Here is a 20,511-nt window from a genome sequence, read left to right as displayed (position 1 = left end):
CACGAGGTCAGGAGATCCAAACCATGCTGGCTAACACAGTGAAACCCCGTCTCTACTAAAAAATACAAAAAATTAGCCGGGCGAGTGGCGGGCGCCTGTGGTCCCAGCTACTCGGGAGGCTGAGGCGGGAGAATGGCGTGAACCCGGGAGGCGGAGCTTGCAGTGAGCTGAGATCCGGCCACTGTACTCCAGCCTGGGCGACAGAGCGAGACTCCGTCTCCAAAAAAAAAATAAAATAAAAAAATAAATAAAAAAAAATAAGTAAAGCTCCTAGCACAGTTATGTATTTCATATACAGTTTTTTTTAAACTTTTCACCTTGATGTAATTATACACCAAAAGAAGTTACAAAATAGATCCCCTATGTCCATTACCCAGATTCCCCCAGTGATGACATAGAATTTATCAAAACCAGGAAACTGACATGGCACAATATTCATATAGGATTTTATTTGGAAGTAGTTACTATCAAAATGAACTTAGGTGCTACTTTTTAAAATTAACTTAGAAATTAATTTTGGACTTCTGGCATTTTGTAAAAAGCTAATAAAACTCTAAAAATATGTCAGGCCGGGCATGGTGGCTCACGCCTGTAATCCCAGCACTTTGGGAGGCCGAGGCGGATGGATCACCTGAGGTTGGGAGTTCGAGACCAGCCTGACCAACATGGAGAAATCCCATCTCTACTAAAAATACAAAATTAGCTGGGTGTGGTGGTACGAGCCCGTTAATCCCAGCTACTCGGGAGGCTGAGGTAGGAGAATCGCCTGAACCTGGGAGGCGGAGGTTGCAGTGAGCTGAGATCGCGCCATTGCACTCCAGTTTGGGCAACAAGAGCGAAACTCTGTCTCAAAAAATAAAAATACATATATATATATGTATATATATGTGTGTGTGTGTGTGTGTATATATATTATGTAAACAATGCATTATGGCCATTGTCATTGAAAAGATAAAATTAAGGCATGTTAACTTTGATCTGCCACTGTTTCCTGCAAGGTTAATTTGCATTTGCTCTAATAAAAACACTCCTTTGGCCGGGCGCAGTGGCTCAAGCCTGTAATCCCAGCACTTTGGGAGGCCGAGACGGGTGGATCACGAGGTCAGGAGATCGAAACCATCCTGGCTAACACGGTGAAACCCCGTCTCTACTAAAAAATACCAAAATTAGCTGGGCAAGGTGGCGGGCACCTGTAGTCCCAGCTACTCGGGAGGCTGAGGCAGGAGAATAGCGTAAACCCGGGAGGCGGGACTTGCAGTGAGCTGAGATCCAGCCACTGCACTCCAGCCTGGGCAACAGAGCGAGACTCCGTCTCAAAAAAAAAAAAAAAACACTCCTTTACACTTTTAAGAATTCATGGCCAGGCGCGGTGGCTCATGCCTGTAATCCCAGCACTTTGGGAGGCTGAGGCAGGCAGATCTCGAGGTCAGGAGTTTGATACCAGCCTGGCCAGCATGGTGAAACCCCATCTCTACTAAAAATACAAAAATTAGCCGGGCATGGTGGCGTGTGCCTGTCATCTCAGCTACTCGGGAGGCTGAGGCAGGAGAACTGCTTGAACCCAGAAGGTGGAGGTTGCAGTGAGCCGAGATCACATCACTGCGCTCCAGCCTGGGCGACAGAGCCAGACTCTGTCTCAAAAAAAAAAAAAAAAAGAATTCATGAATTGTTTTTCTCTTAAGGGCCTCGAATATTTACAGCCTTGAGGTTCCATATTTTCAAATTGGAAATGCATAACAAACCAGGAGGCACAGTGTGAATTTCTAACCTAGTACTAGAGCTTCGAGGTATTCTTGTCCTTAGGAAAATCAGTTTTGTTCAAACTAAAATACAGTCAAGGACTTGTTTTCTTTAAACTAGATCAATTGACAAACAACCTGGCCCTTTTCCTCTTGGCATGTGAATCATACAACTTGTTAAGAGTATTGGGTTTTATTTGGAGAAAGGAAGAAAGGAGAGTAGAATTGGGTAGAAGGTTCAATTTGTCCGAACTTGGTTGGCCTCACCCTTCACTCCTTGTTAACTACATGAAATCATATGATTTAGCCATGTCTAATGTAATTTGATTGCTGGGAGGATGCAAATTTTCATGTTTGCTTTTCACCTGAATGTATCAAATTTCACTATGCTTTAACCTCAGCCACTAAGAAGCTATTACTAGAGCGTGTTTAAACAAGCTTACCTCTGCCGTCATGTTATCTGTCCAGAATTCAGAGTGGCAAACCATACTTGATGTGTATGTTTTTCTGCACCTGAGGAAATCATTTACATTAAGGCAGCTCTGTGATAGTCACTGTTCCTCAACGTCCCCGCCACATGGCAGCAGGTGGGGTTTTGGTGTGGGGAGGGGGCTCGGGAATGGACAGAAAGGACTCCTTTCCAGGTACTAGTTTGCACTTGTCTTAGAAAGACAGCTGTGGGGACTGGGCATGGTGGCTCACGCCTGTAATCCCTGCACTTTGGGAAGGCGAGGTGAGCACATCACTTGAGGTCAGGAGTTCGAGACCAGCCTGACCAATATGGTGAAATCCCATCTACTAAAAATACAAAAATTAGCCGAGCATGGTGGCGCACGCCTGTAATCCCAGCTACTCAGGAGGCTGAGGCAGGAGAATGGTTTGAACCTGGGAGGCAGAGGTTGTAGTGAGTGGAGATCACGCCACTGCATTCTAGCCTGGGCAACAGAGCAAGACTCGGTCTCAAAAAAGAAAAAAGACAGAAAGAAAGAAGACCAGGCGCGGTGGCTCATGCCTGTAATCCCAGCACTTTGGGAGGCTGAGGTGGGTGGATCACGAGGTCAGGAGTTTGAGACCAGCCTGCCCAAGATGGTGAAACCTCGTCTCTACTAAAAATACAAAAATTAGCCGGGCACAGTGGTGGGCACCTGTAATCCCACCTACTCGGAGGCCGAGGCAGAAGAATCACTTGAATCCGTGAGGCGGAGCTTGCAGTGAGCCAGGATCGTGCCACTGCACTCTAGCCTGGGCGACAGAGCAAGACTCCGTCTCAAAAAAGAAAGAAAGAGACAGAGAAAGAGAGAAAAGCTGTAATCTCAGGCTATCAGTTTAGTGTGCCTCTCTTCGGCCCATCACCTCTCACCCTGGGAATCCTGAAACCCACCAGGAACCACAAGCAAGTAAACCTGTAGCAAGCTCCCTAAAACAGCATCCAGGAAAACACATATATTTGTTCTTTTTTTCCCTGCTAAAAATGTTGTCTCACTCAGGGACCAGTCCTGAGGAATGTACGTGTTATCAGTTAACTTGACATTTTGCTCTGTTGTAGAAAGGCAGCGCCTTCATTCCTTGGACATAACTCTGGGTCCTCGTCAAATAAACACCCTAGTCATGCTTCATGCCTATTTCTTCATTTTACATTCATGAGGGTTTAGCCCAGTGCCTTCCCCTGAGACTGGATGACTTTTGTACACTCCCCTCTTGTGTAAGTCAGAGTGAATCGTGTCTTTCTGGCCCGAGCCCCAAACCTTCCTTGGGCTGAGCCTCAGGGCTGCCTGGGGTGCAACATGCAGGAAGCTGTGTTTTGTATGTTTTGAATTCCTGGCTGTCCTGATGTTCTTGGATGAACCAGTGTCCTTGTACACAGTGTCTCTACTTAGTGATTGATAAAAGTTCTTGGCTGGGCAGAAGCCAGTTGACAGTTCCTGCAGTTGGGTGAGTCACGGGAACCTCCGCTCACCCGCTCCGGGCTGCAGAGGCAACTCCAGGCACCCACAGCAGCTCAGACGCATGATAAGACTTGTCTGCACACCACATCATCCCAGCCCAGGAGCCTCTAATTACACGTCTGGTGTTTGCAGGAGCCCAGGTGGCCTGTGCTTCCATGGGCCGAGAACTGTGAAGATAGCAGGGGCTGGGTTCTCACTGCCAGCACAGAGGCCAGGGTGGGGGAGGCATCTCAAAGCCCCAGTGCGTCATTTCAATACCAATTATAATACCCGCGTTCTAAAGAAAACAAGTCCATTTAATCATGCGCTTCTTGTTTTCTAAAGCACTGCCACAATTTTATCTCCCCATAGACATTTCGAGCCCTTTTTTGTTTGTTTGTTTTTACATCTCACCTTTCCATTCACCCTTCATAGTACAGGCAAAAACCTACCTGGCACTGCGGGAGACTGAGTGTAGGAGAAAGCAGGATGGCGATGGGCCTGAATGGTGGTGTGTTTTCCTCCACACAATGTGGCTTTGTCCTCCGACGTGTCTCACGTGATGGAATCTGGCTGATCTGACTTGCTTGCAGATGTCTGTAACAGCATTAGCAGCTTCCAATTGTCAGGAGTTCGCCGCTTGCCAGGCACGCTGTCGGGCACACTGAAATGTTGTGGGATGGCCTTGGGATCGGCCCTAGAACCATGAGACCTACTTTCACAGAATGGACACTCGTTCAGAGCAGAGCAAGGAAGTCACTGTCACCGAAACCAAAACTGCGCCTGGCCCAGGCCAGTCAGTGGCTGACGGCCGGAGCTGCTCTGTGGGACACTGAAATGCAACATTTGTTGATCCTGTCAGGAATATCATCCGTGTGGGAGGTTTTTGAGGACAGCAGCCAAAAATCTGTTTTTGTTTTTGTTTTCACAGCTCTCTCTCTATATATATATGTATTTTTCTTCCACGCTTAGTTGATGCTGAATCAATTCGACGGTTCCTTTTGCAAGAACCCACAAACTTTAACAATAATAGTCATTTGTCATCTGGCAAGATGAGATTGAGAAGATTCTCATTGAGAAACTGATTTACCCAACTGAAATGTTCATTTAAATTTTTTTTTCTCTAAAACCTGGAGTACTCACCTGTGGATGACTTCTACTCGTGTAATTTTTTTTCTCAAATTGGATAGTTAAATGATTCTGTGCATTTAGTAATCACAAAAAGTCAGTTTTATGGATACGGTTTTCTCTGAACAGTTTTGGTATAGACAAAAAGAGGTGTTACCATCCACCCGGCATGCATTATAATTCCGTCCTTGCCTAATCCCCACCCAAATGCCCATTTCCATCTACACAAACTCATTCTTTCTGAATCATAAATGCCACACCCTCAGTTGCACATAAAACTTTGCCGTATTATGTATACATCAGTGTGTATGAAGACAAGTTGTGGCTTAGAAGAGGTCCATGTACAGTTTCTGGAACTGTTTATCCTCTCACTTCTCCATAACTGATTCTAGGTCTGAAAGGTTTTCTTCTAAAATTTGATAGCTTGATTTTGAGGATATGTTTTCAACGCCTTTTCTGGTTACAAATCCTGATGTTGGCAGGTCTTTTTCCTGTAAGCATGAAGACCAACCAAGACAAGGTACACTGTGCTATTAATCAAAGTGGCACAGAACAACTATGTGACAGGTCATAGCCAGGAGTGTAATGTAACATGGATATGGAGGGCCATGAAGATTCCCATAGCCCTCCTGCTACACATCTGAAAATCTCCTGAAATTCAGAATAAACTCATTACTGAAAAACAAAAGTATTTATTGGCATACCAGACTGTTTCAGGAATTCATGAAAGATAGAAGGCAGATGGGTCTTGTTTGATGGAGAAATAAGACCAAAGGAAAGACCAAAGGCTAAAAGATCTACAGGAGGGGCCGGGTGCAGTGGCTCACGCCTGTAATCCCAGCACTTTGGGAGGCCAAGGCAAGTGGATCACTTGGGGCCAGGAGTTTGAGACCAACATAGTCAACATGGTAAAACCCCATCTCTATTAAAAATACAAAAATTAGCCAGGAATGGTGGCTCGCACCTGTAGTCCCAGCTACTCGGGAGGCTGAGGCAGGAAAATTGCTGAACCTAGGAAGTGGAGGTTTCAGTGAGCCAAAATCATGCCACTGCACTCCAGCCTGGAGGCAGAGTGAGACTCCATCTCAAAAAACAAACAAAAAAGTCTACAGGAGGTGACTTCTGAGAAGGTGGCTGTGAGTTTTGAGAAAGCTCTGCCCTTTATGGAAATAGGGAACAGGAAGGAGCCCTGAGGCAGGGGTCAGGGTGATTATCTGGGGGATTTCGAAGGATCAGCCAGCTACCTTCGCCCCCTTCCCCACCTTTCTCATGCTAAACTGTGTCACAGGGAGTGTGTGCCCACAGGCCACAGCATTGGTAACAAGAGGTACAGCAAGACCCTGGGTAGCAAGAAATCTGCACTATTTCTAGGTGGGCTGGAAAGGCCCTCCTGACCGAGAGGACTCAGCCTTCCTCACACTGCCCTGTGTTTCCTCTGCTGTGGTTATCAGAGGCAAACTCATGTCATCAGAACCTGTTTCAACAGAGAGAAGAATAGGAATTTTGAAATATGAGCCCAAAATTTAAATTGCCAAGCATTTGAGGAAAATTAATATCAAGAAAAGTACAAAACTCAATAAACAAAGACTAATCCCCATGCAAAAAGCAAACAGATGTTAAAACAATCCTCGGAGATTAGACAGAATATTATATTCGTGAAATAAGAACAGGCTGTTAGGCCGGGCTCAGTGGCCCCAACCTGTAATTGCAACGTTTTGGGAAGCCAAGGCAGGTGGATCATGAGGTCAGGAGTTCGAGACCAGCCGGGCCAACATAGTGAAACCCCATCTCTATTAAAAATACAGAAATCAGCCGGGCATGGTGGTGTGTGCCCATAGTCCCAGCTACTCGGGAGGCTGAGGCAGAATTGCTTGAACCCAGGAGGTAGAGGTTGCAGTAAACCGAGATGGTGCCACTACACTCCAGTCTGGCAACAGAGCGAGACTCCGTCTCAAACAAAATAAAATAAAAAAGAACAGGCTGTTTTGTTTTTTGTTTTTTTTTGAGACGAAGTCTCACTCTGTTGCCCAGGCTGGAGTATAGTGGCCCGATCTCTGTTCACTGCAACCTCCACCTCCTGGGTTCAAGCAATTCTCCTCCTGCCTCAGCCTCCCAAATAGCCGGGACTACAGGCGCGTGCCACCAAGCCTGACAATTTTTTGTATTTTTAGTAGAGATGAGGTTTCACCATGTTAGCCAAGATGGTCTCGATCTCCTGACCTCGTGATCCGTCCACCTCGGCCTCCCAGAGTGCTGGGATTACAGGCATGAGCCACCACACCCGGCCAAGAACAGGTTGTTCTGTAAAAATGCCAAGGGATAGAAAGTGTGAAGAAAGGTTAAGAGACATTTAGAATCTGAGAAGAGTAGAGGGTGGCATAGATGAAATAATTAAAACATAACATGAAAAATTTTTAGATCTGAAGAAAAATACAAGTCTTCATGTGGAAAGGGCCCTCTAAATGCCAAATGATTTGCTTGAAGACTACACCTAGACACGTTTCCCAAAATTTCAGAAAACCAAGGATAACAAGAATAAACCTTCCAAAGAGAAAAACAAAAAGCAAAAAGTCACCTACAGAGGAGTAAGAATTATGCAAGTCCCAGCAACACAGAATGCTAGAATAAAATGCAATAATATTAATATCATCAAAGTTCTAAGAAAAAAGTTAGGTCAGACGCAGTGGCTCACGCCTATAATCCCAGCACTTTGGGAGGCCGAGGTGGGTGGATCACCTGAGGTCAGGAGTTAGAGACCAGCCTGGCCAACATGGTAAAATCCCATCTCTACTAATAACACACACACAAATTAGCTGGGCATGGTTGCACACACCTGTAATCCCACCTATTCGGGAGGCTGAGGCAGGAGAATTGCTTGAACCCGGGAGGCGAAGGTTGCAGTGAGCCAAGATCGCATCATTGTACTCCAGCCTGGGCAACAAGAGTGAAACTCTGTCTCAAAAAAAAAAAAAAAAAAAAAAAGTTATTTTGAACCCAAAGTCCTGTACTCTGTACTCAGCCAAATTACTATCAAATGAAGGGTCAAAATAAAATACACGGGGGTATACAAAACCTCAGGAAGTTTGTCACATTCAGATTTGCTCTCTGAAAGAAATTCTCAAAGATTGCAACCTAGTAAGACTAAAAGAATCTGGCTCTGTTGCCCAGGTTGGAGTGCGGTAATGTGATCTTGGCTCACTGCAACTTCAACCTTCCAGGCTCAAGCAATCCTCCCTCCTCAGCCTCCCAAGTAGCTGGAACTAGAGGTATGAGCCACCATGTCTAGCTAATTTTTGTATTTTTTTCAGAGACAAGGTTTTACCATGTTGCCCAGGCTGGTCTCAAACTCCTGGGCTCAAGCCATCCTTCTTGCCTTGACCTTGGGATTATAAGTGCGACTCACCACACCCAGCCTCTAAAGTTTTCAATACCCAGAATTAATCAATTCTATCCTTTCCTCCAAAAGGATAAAAACCTTAGTCTGTTCTCACTTCAGTCCTCATTCTTCTTCTCCTTGAATTAAGGATCCTTGAACTTCCCCTTGAACTAAGATCTGGGATCTTAGTTCTCTATTATTATTTTTAGTTATACATAAAAATTACTTAAACTTCTCTGACTCAAAAAAAAAAAACTTCTCCATGATGTGATTATTATGCACTGCACGCCTGTATCAAAATATTCCATGTATCCTATAAATACATACACCTACCATGTACCCACAAAAATTAAAAATTAAAACAATTTTAAAAATTACTTAAACTTAACTATAACTTAGAATGGCTGCTTTGCTTATAATTGCCCACTGGATACCACATCTTCCTATTTTTGGGATTTTTTTTTTTTTTTTTGAGACAGAGTCTTACTCTGTCGCCCAGGCTGGAGTGCAGCGGCACTATCTCAGCTCACTGAAATCTCCGCCTCCCCAGTTCAAGCGATTCTCCTTCCTCAGCCTCCCAAGTAACTGGGATTACAGGTATGTGCCACCACACCGCTAATTTTTGTATTTTTAGTAGAGACAGAGTTTCATCACATTGACCAGGCTGGTCTTGAACACCTGACCTGAGGTGATCCCCCTGCCTTGGCCTCCCAAGGTGCTGGGATTCCAGACGTGAGCCACCGCACGCAGCCACATTCCCTGCATGGCTTGGTGCAGTTTTCTTGGTAGTGAGTTCTCCCGAGATGTGGTTGTTGTCAAGTGTGTGTGGCATCTACTCCCCCACCCCCATCTCTTGCTCCTGCTCCCACCATGTGAGATTCCTGCTCCCACTTCACCTTCCACCATGAGCGAAAGCTCCCTGAGGCCTCCCCAGAAGCCAAGCACATGCCAGCGCCATGCTTCCTATACAGCCTGCAGAACCATAAGCCAAATCAACCTCTTTCTTTATCAATCACCCAATCTCAGGTATTTCTTTATAGCAATGCAAGAATGGCCTAGCATATTCCCCAACTCAAGATATGACTTCAGTGTAACCCTGATTCCAAAACTGTACAAAGACTACAAGAAAGGAAAATTTCAGTTCAACTGTACCCATGAGATGTAAAAACCCTAAATTACATACTCATCAAATAGAACCTGGTAATGTATAAACACATAATGACCACATTGGGTTTATTTCAGGCATGCAAGACTAGTTCATTAGAAAATCTACTGATATAATTCGCCATGGTAATAGATTAAAGGAGAAAAGCCAGATGATGTCACTGATGATGCAAAACCATTCAATAAATTTCAACATCTACTCATGACAAAAACTCTTACCAAACCAAGAATGGAAAGTGTACTGTATTTATTTATTTATTTATTGTTGTTATTATTATTATTATTTGAGACAGAGTCTAGCTCTGTCACCCAGGCTGGAGGTTAGAAGAAAGGTCAGAGAGACTTGAAGGGGATCTGGACAGGCCACCATAGAATATGCCACTTTGACATAAAGATTATTTTGAGCTGAAGGCAATTGAGAATCAACAGATCCAGAACGAGTTCTCTGCCCTCCCCCTTTTTGCCTAAAAGCAGGTCATAAATTTGATTACACCAGTGTACTCCAGCCTGGGTGACACAGCGGGAATCTGCCTCTTAAAAAGTAAATAAGTAAATAAAAGGATCTGCATTTCTACATACCAGCAACAATCAGAAAACAATTTTAGAAAGGAATTAACAATGAGAAGGAAGGAAGGAAAAAAGGAAGGAAGGAAGGAAGGAAGGAAGGAAGGAAGGAAGGGAGGGAGGGAGGGAGGGAGGGAGGGAGGGAGGGAGGGAGAGAGAGAGACAGGAAGGAAGAAAGAAAGAAGAAAGAAGGAGGGAGGGAGGGAGGGAAGGAAGGAAAGAAGGAAGGAAGGAAGGGAGGGAGGGAGGGAGGGAGAGAGGAAGAAAGAAAGAAGAAAGAAGGAGGGAGGGAGGGAGGGAAGGAAGGAAAGAAGGAAGGAAGGAAGGAAGGAAGGAAGGAAGGAAGGAAGGAAGGAAGGAAGGAAGGAAGGAAAGAAGGGACAGAGAGAGAGAGAGGAAGGAAGAAAGAAAAAGAAAGAAAGAAGGAGGGAGGGAAGGAAGGAAGGAGAGAAAGAAAAAGAGAAAGAAAGCAAGAAAGCAAGCAAGCAAGCAAGAAAGAGAGAAAGAAAGAGAAAAAGAAACGAGAAAAAAAGAGAGAAATAAAGGAAAAAAGAAAGAGAAAGAGAGAAAAAAAGACAGACCTAATAATACCTAACAATAAATCCAATAAAGATGTGTAAACCCTTAATGGGGAAATTACAAAACTTTATTGAAAAACATTAAAGTTGGCTTATGTGTGGGTCAACCATAGTGGCTCACATCTGTAATCCCAGCACTTTGGGTAGCTGAGGCAAGCAATCATTTGAGGCCAGGAATTTGAGACCAGCCTGGCCAACATGATGAAACCCCATCTCTACTAAAAATACAAAAGAATTAGCCAGGTATGGTGGCACATGCCTGTAATCCCAGTTACATGGGAGACTGAGGCGGGATAATCGCTTGAACTAGGGAGGTGGAAGTTACAGTGAGCTGAGATTGTACCACTGCACTCCAGTGTGGGAGACAGAGTGAGACCCTGTTTCAAAAAAAAAAAAAATCATGTCAGCAACAACAAAAACCTGATTCAAAACTGGGCAAAGCGCATGCTTCAGCAGCACATATACTACAAATGGAACAATACAGATTATTAGCATAGCCCCTGAAAAAAAAATTTTAATGGGCAAAGCACTTGAATAGACATTTCTAAGATGTACAAATGGCCAATAAGTAGATGAAAAGATGCTCCACATCATTAGTCATTAGGAAAATGTAAATCAAAACCACAATGAGAATGACCATATGATTCGGCAATTTCACTTCTGCATGTATACCCCAAAGAATAGAAAGCAGGGTCTGGAAGAGTTGTGGACACCACGTTAACAGCAGCATTATTCACAATAGCTAAGAGGTGGAAGTAACCCAAGAATCTATAAAGGGATGAAAGATAAGCAAAATATGGAACATACATACACTTAAATTTGATTCAGCCTTAAAAAGGAAGGAAATTATGGGCTGGGGCAGTGGCTCACACCTGTAATCCCAGCACTTTCAGAAGCCAAGGTGGGCAGATCATTTGAGGTCAGGAGTTTGAGGCCAGCCTGACCAACATGGCGAAACCCCGTCTGTACAAAAAAATACAAAAATCAGCCAGGTGTGGTGGCGCGTGCCTGTAATCTCAGCTACTCGGGAGGCTGAGGCAGGAGAATCACTTGAACCTGGGAGGTGGAGGTTGCAGTGAGCCAAGATCACACCACTGTACTCTAGCCTGGGCAACAGAGCAAGACTTGGTCTCAAAAAAAAAAAAAAAAAAAAAAAGGAAATTCTAACACATGCCACAACGTGGACATTGAGGATAATTTGCTAAGTAAAATAAGCCAGTCACAGAAAGACAAATACTGGTGATTCAACGGATGCGGGGTACTGAGGGTAGTCTCATTCATAGAGAGAAAGTGGAATGGTGGTTGCCAGGGGCTGGGTGTAGGGGGAAAATTAGTGTTTACTGGATACAGAGTCTCAGTTTTACAAGATGAAAAAGAGTTTGGGAGACGGATGGTGCTGATGGTTGCACAACAGGATGAATGTATCTAATACCACCAAACCGTACAATGGTTAGGATGGTCCATTTCGTGTTACATGTATTTTACTGCAATAAAAAAAATTTAATGGGGGAAATCCATTAATAGAGGAATGCCCAAGAGTTCTAGTTCAGCCTGGACAACATAGTGAGACCCCATCTCTACAAAAAAATACAAAAAATTAGTCGGGTGTACTGGCATGCGCCTGCAGTGCCAAGTACCTGTAGTTCCGGCTACTGTGAGTGGAGAGGCAGGCGGCTGAGGTAAAAGGATGGCTTGAGCCCAGGAAATGGAGGCTGCAGTGAGCCTTGATCACGCTACTATACTCCAGCCTGGGTGACAGAGCAAGACTCCGTCTCAAAAAAAAAAAAAAAAGGTTAAATAAGTTACAGTATGGTTATACTATAACATTCTGTTCAACGCTTATATAAACAAAGTGGACTTAAACATGAGCAGATTTTTAAGGCATACTTTTTCAAAAAATTCAATTTGCAAAACAATGTACCCAATAGGATCCTATGTATTTTATTTATTTATTTATTTATTTAGAGATGGAGTTTTGCTCTTTTGCCCAGGCTGGAGTACAATGGTGTGGTCTCGGCTCACTGCAAACTCAGGCGCCGGACACCAGGCCCAGCTAATTTTTGTATTTTTTTTTTTTGGTAGAGATGGGGTTTCACCATGTTGGCCAGGTTGGTCTTGAATTCCCGACCTCAGGTGATCCGCCCACGGCTTCCCAAAGTGCTGGGATTACAGGCATGAGCCACTGCGCCCGGCCTTATTTTAGTTTTTAAAAACTGACAATAGTGTACAGCTCTGTGTATGTACAAAACATAATGCGTGTGGATGTGGGTGTGTATAGTTACACATTTGTAAATTCCTAGAAAACAGACTGGAAGCGAGACCCCAAAGTGGGACTTTGGGGAAAGGAAGAGGAGGGAGAGGAGGGAGAGAAGGGAGGGGAGGGAGGGGAGGGAGGGGAGGGAGGGTGGAACAGAGAACTTTCAAGTCTTGCTTTATGTATTCATGTATCATTTGAGTCTTTCCCAATGAACAGGTATTGATGTATTTGTTGTATAATTACATTTTTTAAGTGCTTTAAGACCCAGGTGGCGCTGAGCTAGATGCCTCATGGACTAATGACATGGTATTATGGTATTATCCACCATCCAGAGATAATTTACTCTTTCATAAGCATGCTGAGTGGCTGGTATTCCTGAATAAGGGATGTAGAAGCATAAGCAAGTATTAGAAAAGGGGATGATCGGCCGGGCGCGGTGGCTCAAGCCTGTAATCCCAGCACTTTGGGAGGCCGAGACGGGTGGATCACGAGGTCAGGAGATCAAGACCATCCTGGGTAACACGGTGAAACCCCGTCTCTACTAAAAACTAGCCGGGCGACGTGGCGGGCGCCTGTAGTCCCAGCTACTCGGGAGGCTGAGGCAGGAGAATGGCGTAAATCCGGGAGGCGGAGCTTCCAGAGAGCGGCCACTGCACCCCAGCCTGGGCGCCAGGGTGAGAGTCCGAGCCCCCCTCCCAAAAAAAAAAAAAAAAAAAAAGAAAAGGGGATGATCTCACTCTTGCCTGTGACCTTTGTAAGTTTTATTCTTGCACTGATTTACTGCTGAAGCCCAAATGTGAGGCCTGACCATCCTTTTATTACCATCATCCTTTAACTCGCCCCTGGCTGTCAAGTTATCTGTAACAAAGCTTCCTCCCAGTCACCCTACCTGCCTCAGCAAGTCACTCAGCAATGCAAATAAAGAGAATTCTGCATTTTGTAAGACTGTGACCACATACCACAGTAGGGCCCCAGGCGCCAGGCAGGCAGGGCCTGAGGCCGCCACACAACGGATACAGAGGGCTGGAGGGAGGAATCTTCAGGATCGGGTGAATACAGGACTGTCGCCACGCCACATTCCATCTGGGTCTAAAAAACAAGGAAACAGCCTGGAGCAGCGGCTCACGCCTGTAATCCCAGCACTTTGGGAGGCCGAGGTGGGTGGATTACCTGAGGTCAGAAGTTCGAGACCAGCCTGGCCAACGTAGCGAAACCCCGTCTCTACTAAAACTACAAAAATTAGTGGTGCGTGCCTGTAATCCCAGCTACTTGAGAGACTGAGGCAGGAGAATCCTTTGAACCCAGGAGGCAGAGGTTGCAGTGAGCCGAGACTGCACCATTGCACTCCAGCCTGGAAAGAAGAGATCTGAACCAAGCACAGTTGTTATGGGTTAATTACCTTTGCTTGGCTTTCAAGAAAAACACTGAAGCAAAGACGCGGAATCTAAAGAGGCCAACATCTCATTCCTGTTTGCTGTCTTCCAACACAGGCTCTCAGATTTTACCAGCATCAACCCAAGGTTTGTGTCTGGAGATTGCGCCTCCATTAGCCACAGTGTTGTCTTTTCTTCTTTATTTTTTAAGACAATGAACTTTCAAGTCTAATGTTATTTTTAAGCCAAGTAAAAACCTCCAGGAGCAGGCTGAATTTAAAAACAAAATACTTGCCGGGTGCGGTGGCTCACGCCTGTAATCCCGGAACTTTGGGAGGCTGAGGTGGGTGGATCACAAGATCAGGAATTTGAGACCAGCCTGGCTAACATGGTGAAACCCCATCTCCAGTAAAAATATAAAAATTAGCCGAATGTGGTGGTGCATGCCTGTAATCCCAGATACTCGGGAGGCTGAGGCAGGAGAATTGCTTGAACCCAGGAGGCAGAGGTTGCAGTGAGCCGAGATCATGCCACTGCACTCCAGCCTGGGCGACAAGAGCAAGACTCCATCTCAAACAAAAAAGAAAAGAAAAGGAAAAAGAAAATCTGAGAATGTGGTCACATGCTGAATTGAAACAGCAAAGCAAAATAAAGCAGTTCTGTGATGGTGGCTGAGTGGTGGTGAGGGTGATGGTGGTCCTGGCGATGGTGGTGGTGATGACGGCTGATGGTGGTGGTGGTAAGGGCTTGATGGTGGTGAGGGTGATGATGGTGGTGGTGGTGATGGTAGTGGCAAGGGTGATGGTGATGTGATGGTGATGGTGGTGGTGAGGGTGGTGATGGTGATAGTGATTGTGGTGATGGTGATGGTAATGATGGTGATAGTGATGGTGGTGGTGGTGACAACGGTGGGGATGTTGATGATGATGGAGACAGTGATGTTGCTGGTGATGGTGACAATGGCGATGGTGATGGTGATGAATCCATCATTCACATTCTTCCCAGTGCTAAAGACCTTCCTTAGCGCTCAGCCCCAAAAGAGCCCATGGCCCCAGCCTGGATGCCTTGGGACTCAAGCTAAGGTCTGGGGAAAGAGCCAGCTCCGGAAGGGCCTCATGCTGGAACCGTGAAGAGTGTGTCCAGCCCAGATGTGAAAAGGAACAACCCCTTCCTCTGCAGCGTGCTGACAGACCCCTTGTGTGCACAGGGAAGATGCTGTAGCGAATAAACAGGGAAGAGTCTGAGAGCAACCCAGACCCACCCAGCGCTCCTTGAATGCCCAGGTCCCTGCTGCTGCTTCCCCTCACTAAGGGCAAAGGGAGAGTGTTTTCTAAAAAAAAAAACAGCCAGATGATTCTGCAGAATTGGCTGCAGGAGAATATAATGTCCTCCTCATTTCTTAGGAAACCAACACCCTAGAATATAGAGTAAGTAACCAGACTCAGACGATACAATTGGCTACACTAAAATCATACTTTACATTTAATGTTGCAGTTATAGAAATGAATCCTATGGCACAGGCTCTTGACCTCTAAAAAGACTTTCTTCTCTGTAATGGATGATACCAATGACTACTTTCTAGGGTTACTGGTTGGACAGAGTTGGAGATGTAGCACATAAAGGTCCACATACTGGTACAGAGAAGCTCTCGAAGATATGGTAACTGAAAATGCAGGGGCAGAAGAATGCGACCCCTCTTGGGATTTTGGATAGAATTCGAGCCTTTTGTATAAAGTGTGAAAGAAAATCGGCCAGGCGCAGTGGCTCACGCCTGCAATCTCAGCACTTTGGGAGGCCGAGGCGGGCAGATCACGAGGTCAGGAGATCGAGACCATCCTGGCTAACACGGTGAAACCCTGTCTCTACTAAAAATACAAAAAAAATTAGCTGGGCATGGTGGCAGGCGCCTGTAGTCCCAGCTACTAGGGAAGCTGAGGCAGGAGAATGACATGAACCCGGGAGGCGGAGCTTACAGTGAGCCGAGATCGCACCACTGCACTCCAGCCTGGGTGACAGAGCGAGACTGGCTCAAAAAACAAAAACAAAAACAAAAACAAAAAAACACTTCAAATGATGAGCCCCAACCCCCGAAGTTAACCTCCTAGCTCAGTGCAGGCCACACAGCAGGTGGTCAGTAAGCCCGGCCCCTTCCTTGCTAAACCAGTTGGCACCTGGGATGCAAACCTCCCTTCAGAAGTGCAGGGCAGGGCCATCACAGCCCTAGAGCAACATTTGGTCTTTGGCTTCAGGAATTCAGTTAATGGGCACCTGGCTGCCCCTTGATCAGTGGGGCAAGCCATGGCCTCGAGCTAGTTGGAGGCTCCAGTGCTCCTCCTGCAACAGGAAGTTTTAGGTCTTCTTCCTAACTCTCCGGGGGTCTTGGGCAGGCCACTTGGGCTCTCAACGCAGCTGTTACTGTCTCTAAGATGGCAGAGACCCCCTACCCTCACCCCCAACTCAGGAGAAGCACAGTCAAGCCAACTGCCACACATCTGAATTCTGACTCCAGGTCACTTTTCAACTGTAGATAGCGCCCCTCCCACTTAAGTTTCCAATTTTTGTTTGTCCCCTCCCCATTAACTTACTAGAAGTTAGGAAGCAATTTTGTTCAGCCTGGGAAAGAAGTGGGCAGATACGAGAGGGTGGAGGTTTTAAAAATGTAGTCATTCAATAAGGACCAGAAAAAGCCCAAGGTTTAGACAAAGCTGGTTCCGGGAGCCCCCCATCCCAAACACTGTCAGGGAAAGGGAAGTAAATCTTCACTGCAATGCCTGGGCTCTGATAACGGTGATTTCTCTTAGAGATGCTCTTTGAGAAATGCTCATCTAGAAACATCTTTTCCTGCTGCCCTGAGGGCACAAAAACTCAAAGAGCCAATTCCTTTCAATATCTCCCTTCCTGTAGATATCTCTAAAATTCCAAGGATCTTATTCAGAGGTAAGGGATGCTGGCAAAACACCTAGCAAACTTGAGAGAGTTTACGGATGTTAACTATTAGTAATAAATGGTTTTCAGATCATCAATCTGACTTTTCCTTTTTTTTTTTTTTATTGAGACAGTGTCTCACTCTGTTGCCCAGGCTGGAGTGCAGTGGTGTGATCTTGGCTCACTGCAACCTCTGCTGCCCGGGTTCAAGCGATTCTCCCGCCTCAGCCTCCCAAGTAGCTGGAATTACAGGCGCCTGCCATCATGCCCAGCTAATTTTTGTGGTTTTTAGTAGAGACAGGGTTTCACCATCTTAGTCAGGCTGGTCTTGAACTCCTGACCTCGTGATCCACCCGCCTTGGCCTCCCAAAGTGTTGGGATTATAGGCGTTAGCCACAACACCCAGCCTGTGACTTTCAAATAGCAGGTATCTGCCGCAGTGGCTCATGCCTGTAATCCCAGCACTTTGGAAGGCTGAGGCGGACAGATTACCTGAGGTCAGGAGTTCAAGACCAGCCTGGCCAATGTAGTGAGAAAGTCCAGCTCCCCTTACCAAATATGCAAAAATTAGCTGGGCATGGTGGCGGGCACCTGTAATCCCAGCTACTTGGGAGGCTGAGGCAGGAGAATTGCTTGAACCTGAAAGGTGGAGGTTGCGGTGAGCTGAGATAGGGCCATTCATTGGACTTCAACCTGGGAGACAAAGACAGACTCCGTCTCAAACAAACAAACAAAACAAATAGCAGGTATCCAGTAAACAAACAGCAGGTGTCCAGTTTTCTTTCCTTATTAAGAGTGGGCTGGGCACAGTGGCTCGTGCCGTAATGCTAGCACTTGGGAGGCTGATAGAAGGATCACTTGAGCCCAGGAGTTTGAGACCAGCCTGGGCAACATAGTGAGACCCTATCTCTACAAAAAAATAACTAGCTGGACATGGTGGCATGTGCCTGTAGTCACAGCTACTTGGGTGGCTAAGGCATGAGGATCACTTGAGCTGGGGAGGTCCAAGCTGCAGTGAGCCATAGTTGCACCACCACACTCCAGACTGGGCAACAGAGCAAGACCCTGTCTCAAAAACCAGGCCGGGCGCCAGCCCAAGCCTGTAATCCCAGCACTTTGGGGAGGCCGAGGCGGGCGGATCACGAGGTCAGGAGATCGAGACCATCCTGGCTAACATGGTGAAACCCCACTTACTAAAAGACTGGCTACAAAACTAGCCGGGCGTGGCGTGGAGCCTGTATTCCAGCTACTCGAGGCTGAGGCAGGTGAGAATGGCCTGAACCTGGGAGGCAGCCAGTGAGCCGAGATCGCTGCCACACTGCACTCCAGCCTGGTGATACAGGCGCCGAGACTCCGCCTCAAAAAAACAAAAAACAAAAAACTTAAAACAAGTTGCCAGGCATGGTGGCTCATGCCTGTAATCCCAGCACTCTGGGAGACCAAGGCAGGCAGATCACTTGAGGCTATGAGTTTGAGACCAGCCTGGGCAACATAGTGAAACCCCATCTCTACAAAAAATACTAAAAATTAGCTGGGCACAGTGGCACGTGCCTGTAGTCCCAGCTACTCAGGAGGCTGAGGCAGGAGAATTGCTTGAATCCAGGAGGCAGAGGTTGCAGTGAGCCGAGACCGAGACACTGCACTCCAGCCTGAGCGACAGAGTGAGACCCTGTCTCTGAAGAAAAAAACAACAAAAGTGTACCTTACCTCATATTCACCAATCTGAACTCAAACTTCATCCCAGCCCCTACCCCAGGGACTCCTTCACAAACTCAGGACATTGAAATCTCCACATGATCTGTGTTCAAGTCAGGAAATGTGGGGGTTGTGGCCGGGCACAGTGGCTCACGCCTGTAATCCCAGCACTTTGGGAGGCTGAGGCAGGTAGATCACTTGAGGCCAGGAGTTTGAGACCAGCCTGGCCAACACGGCAAAACCCCATTGCTACCAAAAATACAAAAATTAGCTAGGCATGGTGGTGCACATCTGTAATCCCAGCTACTCGGGAGGCTGAGGCAAGAAAATCCCTTGAACTTGGGAGGTGGAGGTTGCAGTGAGCCAAGAACATCGCATCACTGCACTCCAGCCTGGGCAACAGAGCAAGCCTCTGTCTCAAAAAAAAAAAAAAAAAAAAAAGTTAAGGTTGTCCCGGACACCCTCTCACACCAAGTGGGTGCCCAACGCTGCCACCTGACTGGCCTCAGCATCCCTCTGCTCGCTGCACTTACTCTCCAGAAGGGTCTCTTCTCAGCAGGGCCGGTCTTTGAACTAGGTGGGTCAGGTCTCTCTCTGGGGGTTGTCTCTGTCTTGACACCTCGCCGTGGCCCTGGCAACCTCTCCAACTTCACTTCCTACTGTGCACCTGGCTTAACCCTCCCCTGCTGCTCCCTCCTGCCTGGTACACCTTGGAACAGATACCACTTGTCTCTTTCTTTCACACCCAAAGTTCTTTCAGATTCTCACTGAGATGTCTTTTTGGAGAGGCCTTTGCTTCCCATCATGCAATTCCCCTGTCACTGCCTCCTTACCCTCTTTCATTTTCTTCATAGAATGTGGGTATTTGAGTATTTGCTTTCATCTCTCCCCGGTGCCCACAATATAAGCTCCCCAAGGACAAAGGCTGTGTTTCTCCCTGACATATTCCCAATACCAGGAACAGCAGTTGGCACACAGTAGGTACTGAGCACACAGCTGGGGAAGGAATGAAAACCTGTTTATAGAGGTTGGAGGCTAGAGCTAGCCTGTAATCCCAGCATTCTTTGGGAGGCCGAGACGCATGGATCACGAGGTCAGAGATCGAGACTATCCTTACAACAGTGAGTCCTGCTTTATTTAAAAGGAACAAAAAAACTTAGCCGGCTTAGGTAGAGTGCTCGTAGTCCCAGCTACCGGGAGGCTGAGGCAGGAGAATGCTGTGTGAACCTCGGGAGGAGGCCAGTGAGCTGAGATCCAAAGCTGAGCCTGTGGCCTGGTGATAGAGCGAGATTTCTGTCTCAAAAAAAAAAAAAAAAAAAAAAAAAAAGAAAACCTAAGCTCTGCTCCTGCTCCACACCTGAAATGCTCTGCAGCCTCCTCCTCACCATACCTCTCCTTAGCATTATCATCTGTTAAAGCTCTTACTAAAATAGACACTTACACGTGTGTTTGCATTGTAAAAGTTAACATCTGCCCAGCATTCTGGACCAGGGTCAGCCACCCACAGCCTGAGGGCCCTCCCAAGCAGCCAGTGACGAGACGGCTGCCAGTGCTCTGGGTTAGCAGCATATCCCCTCGGCCACTCCAGCAGAGAGAGTACAGCGGCTGTGAGACCCTCAGATGGAGTCTTGTGGACTGACTGAGCTCCCCTGGGTCACATGGCCGGTGGAAAACAGGGCTCTGACTGGCTGGGTCTAGGTCATGTGCCCACCCAGGAGGAACTGAGTGGTTCACAAGGAATGCTGGGTGCTATTACCTGCGGAAGGGAAAAGAGATGTTGGGCTAAC

Source organism: Papio anubis, chromosome 1, assembly GCF_008728515.1.
Source record: "Papio anubis isolate 15944 chromosome 1, Panubis1.0, whole genome shotgun sequence".
Classification (NCBI taxonomy): Eukaryota; Metazoa; Chordata; class Mammalia; order Primates; family Cercopithecidae; genus Papio; species Papio anubis.
Note: the sequence above shows the minus strand (reverse complement) of the source record.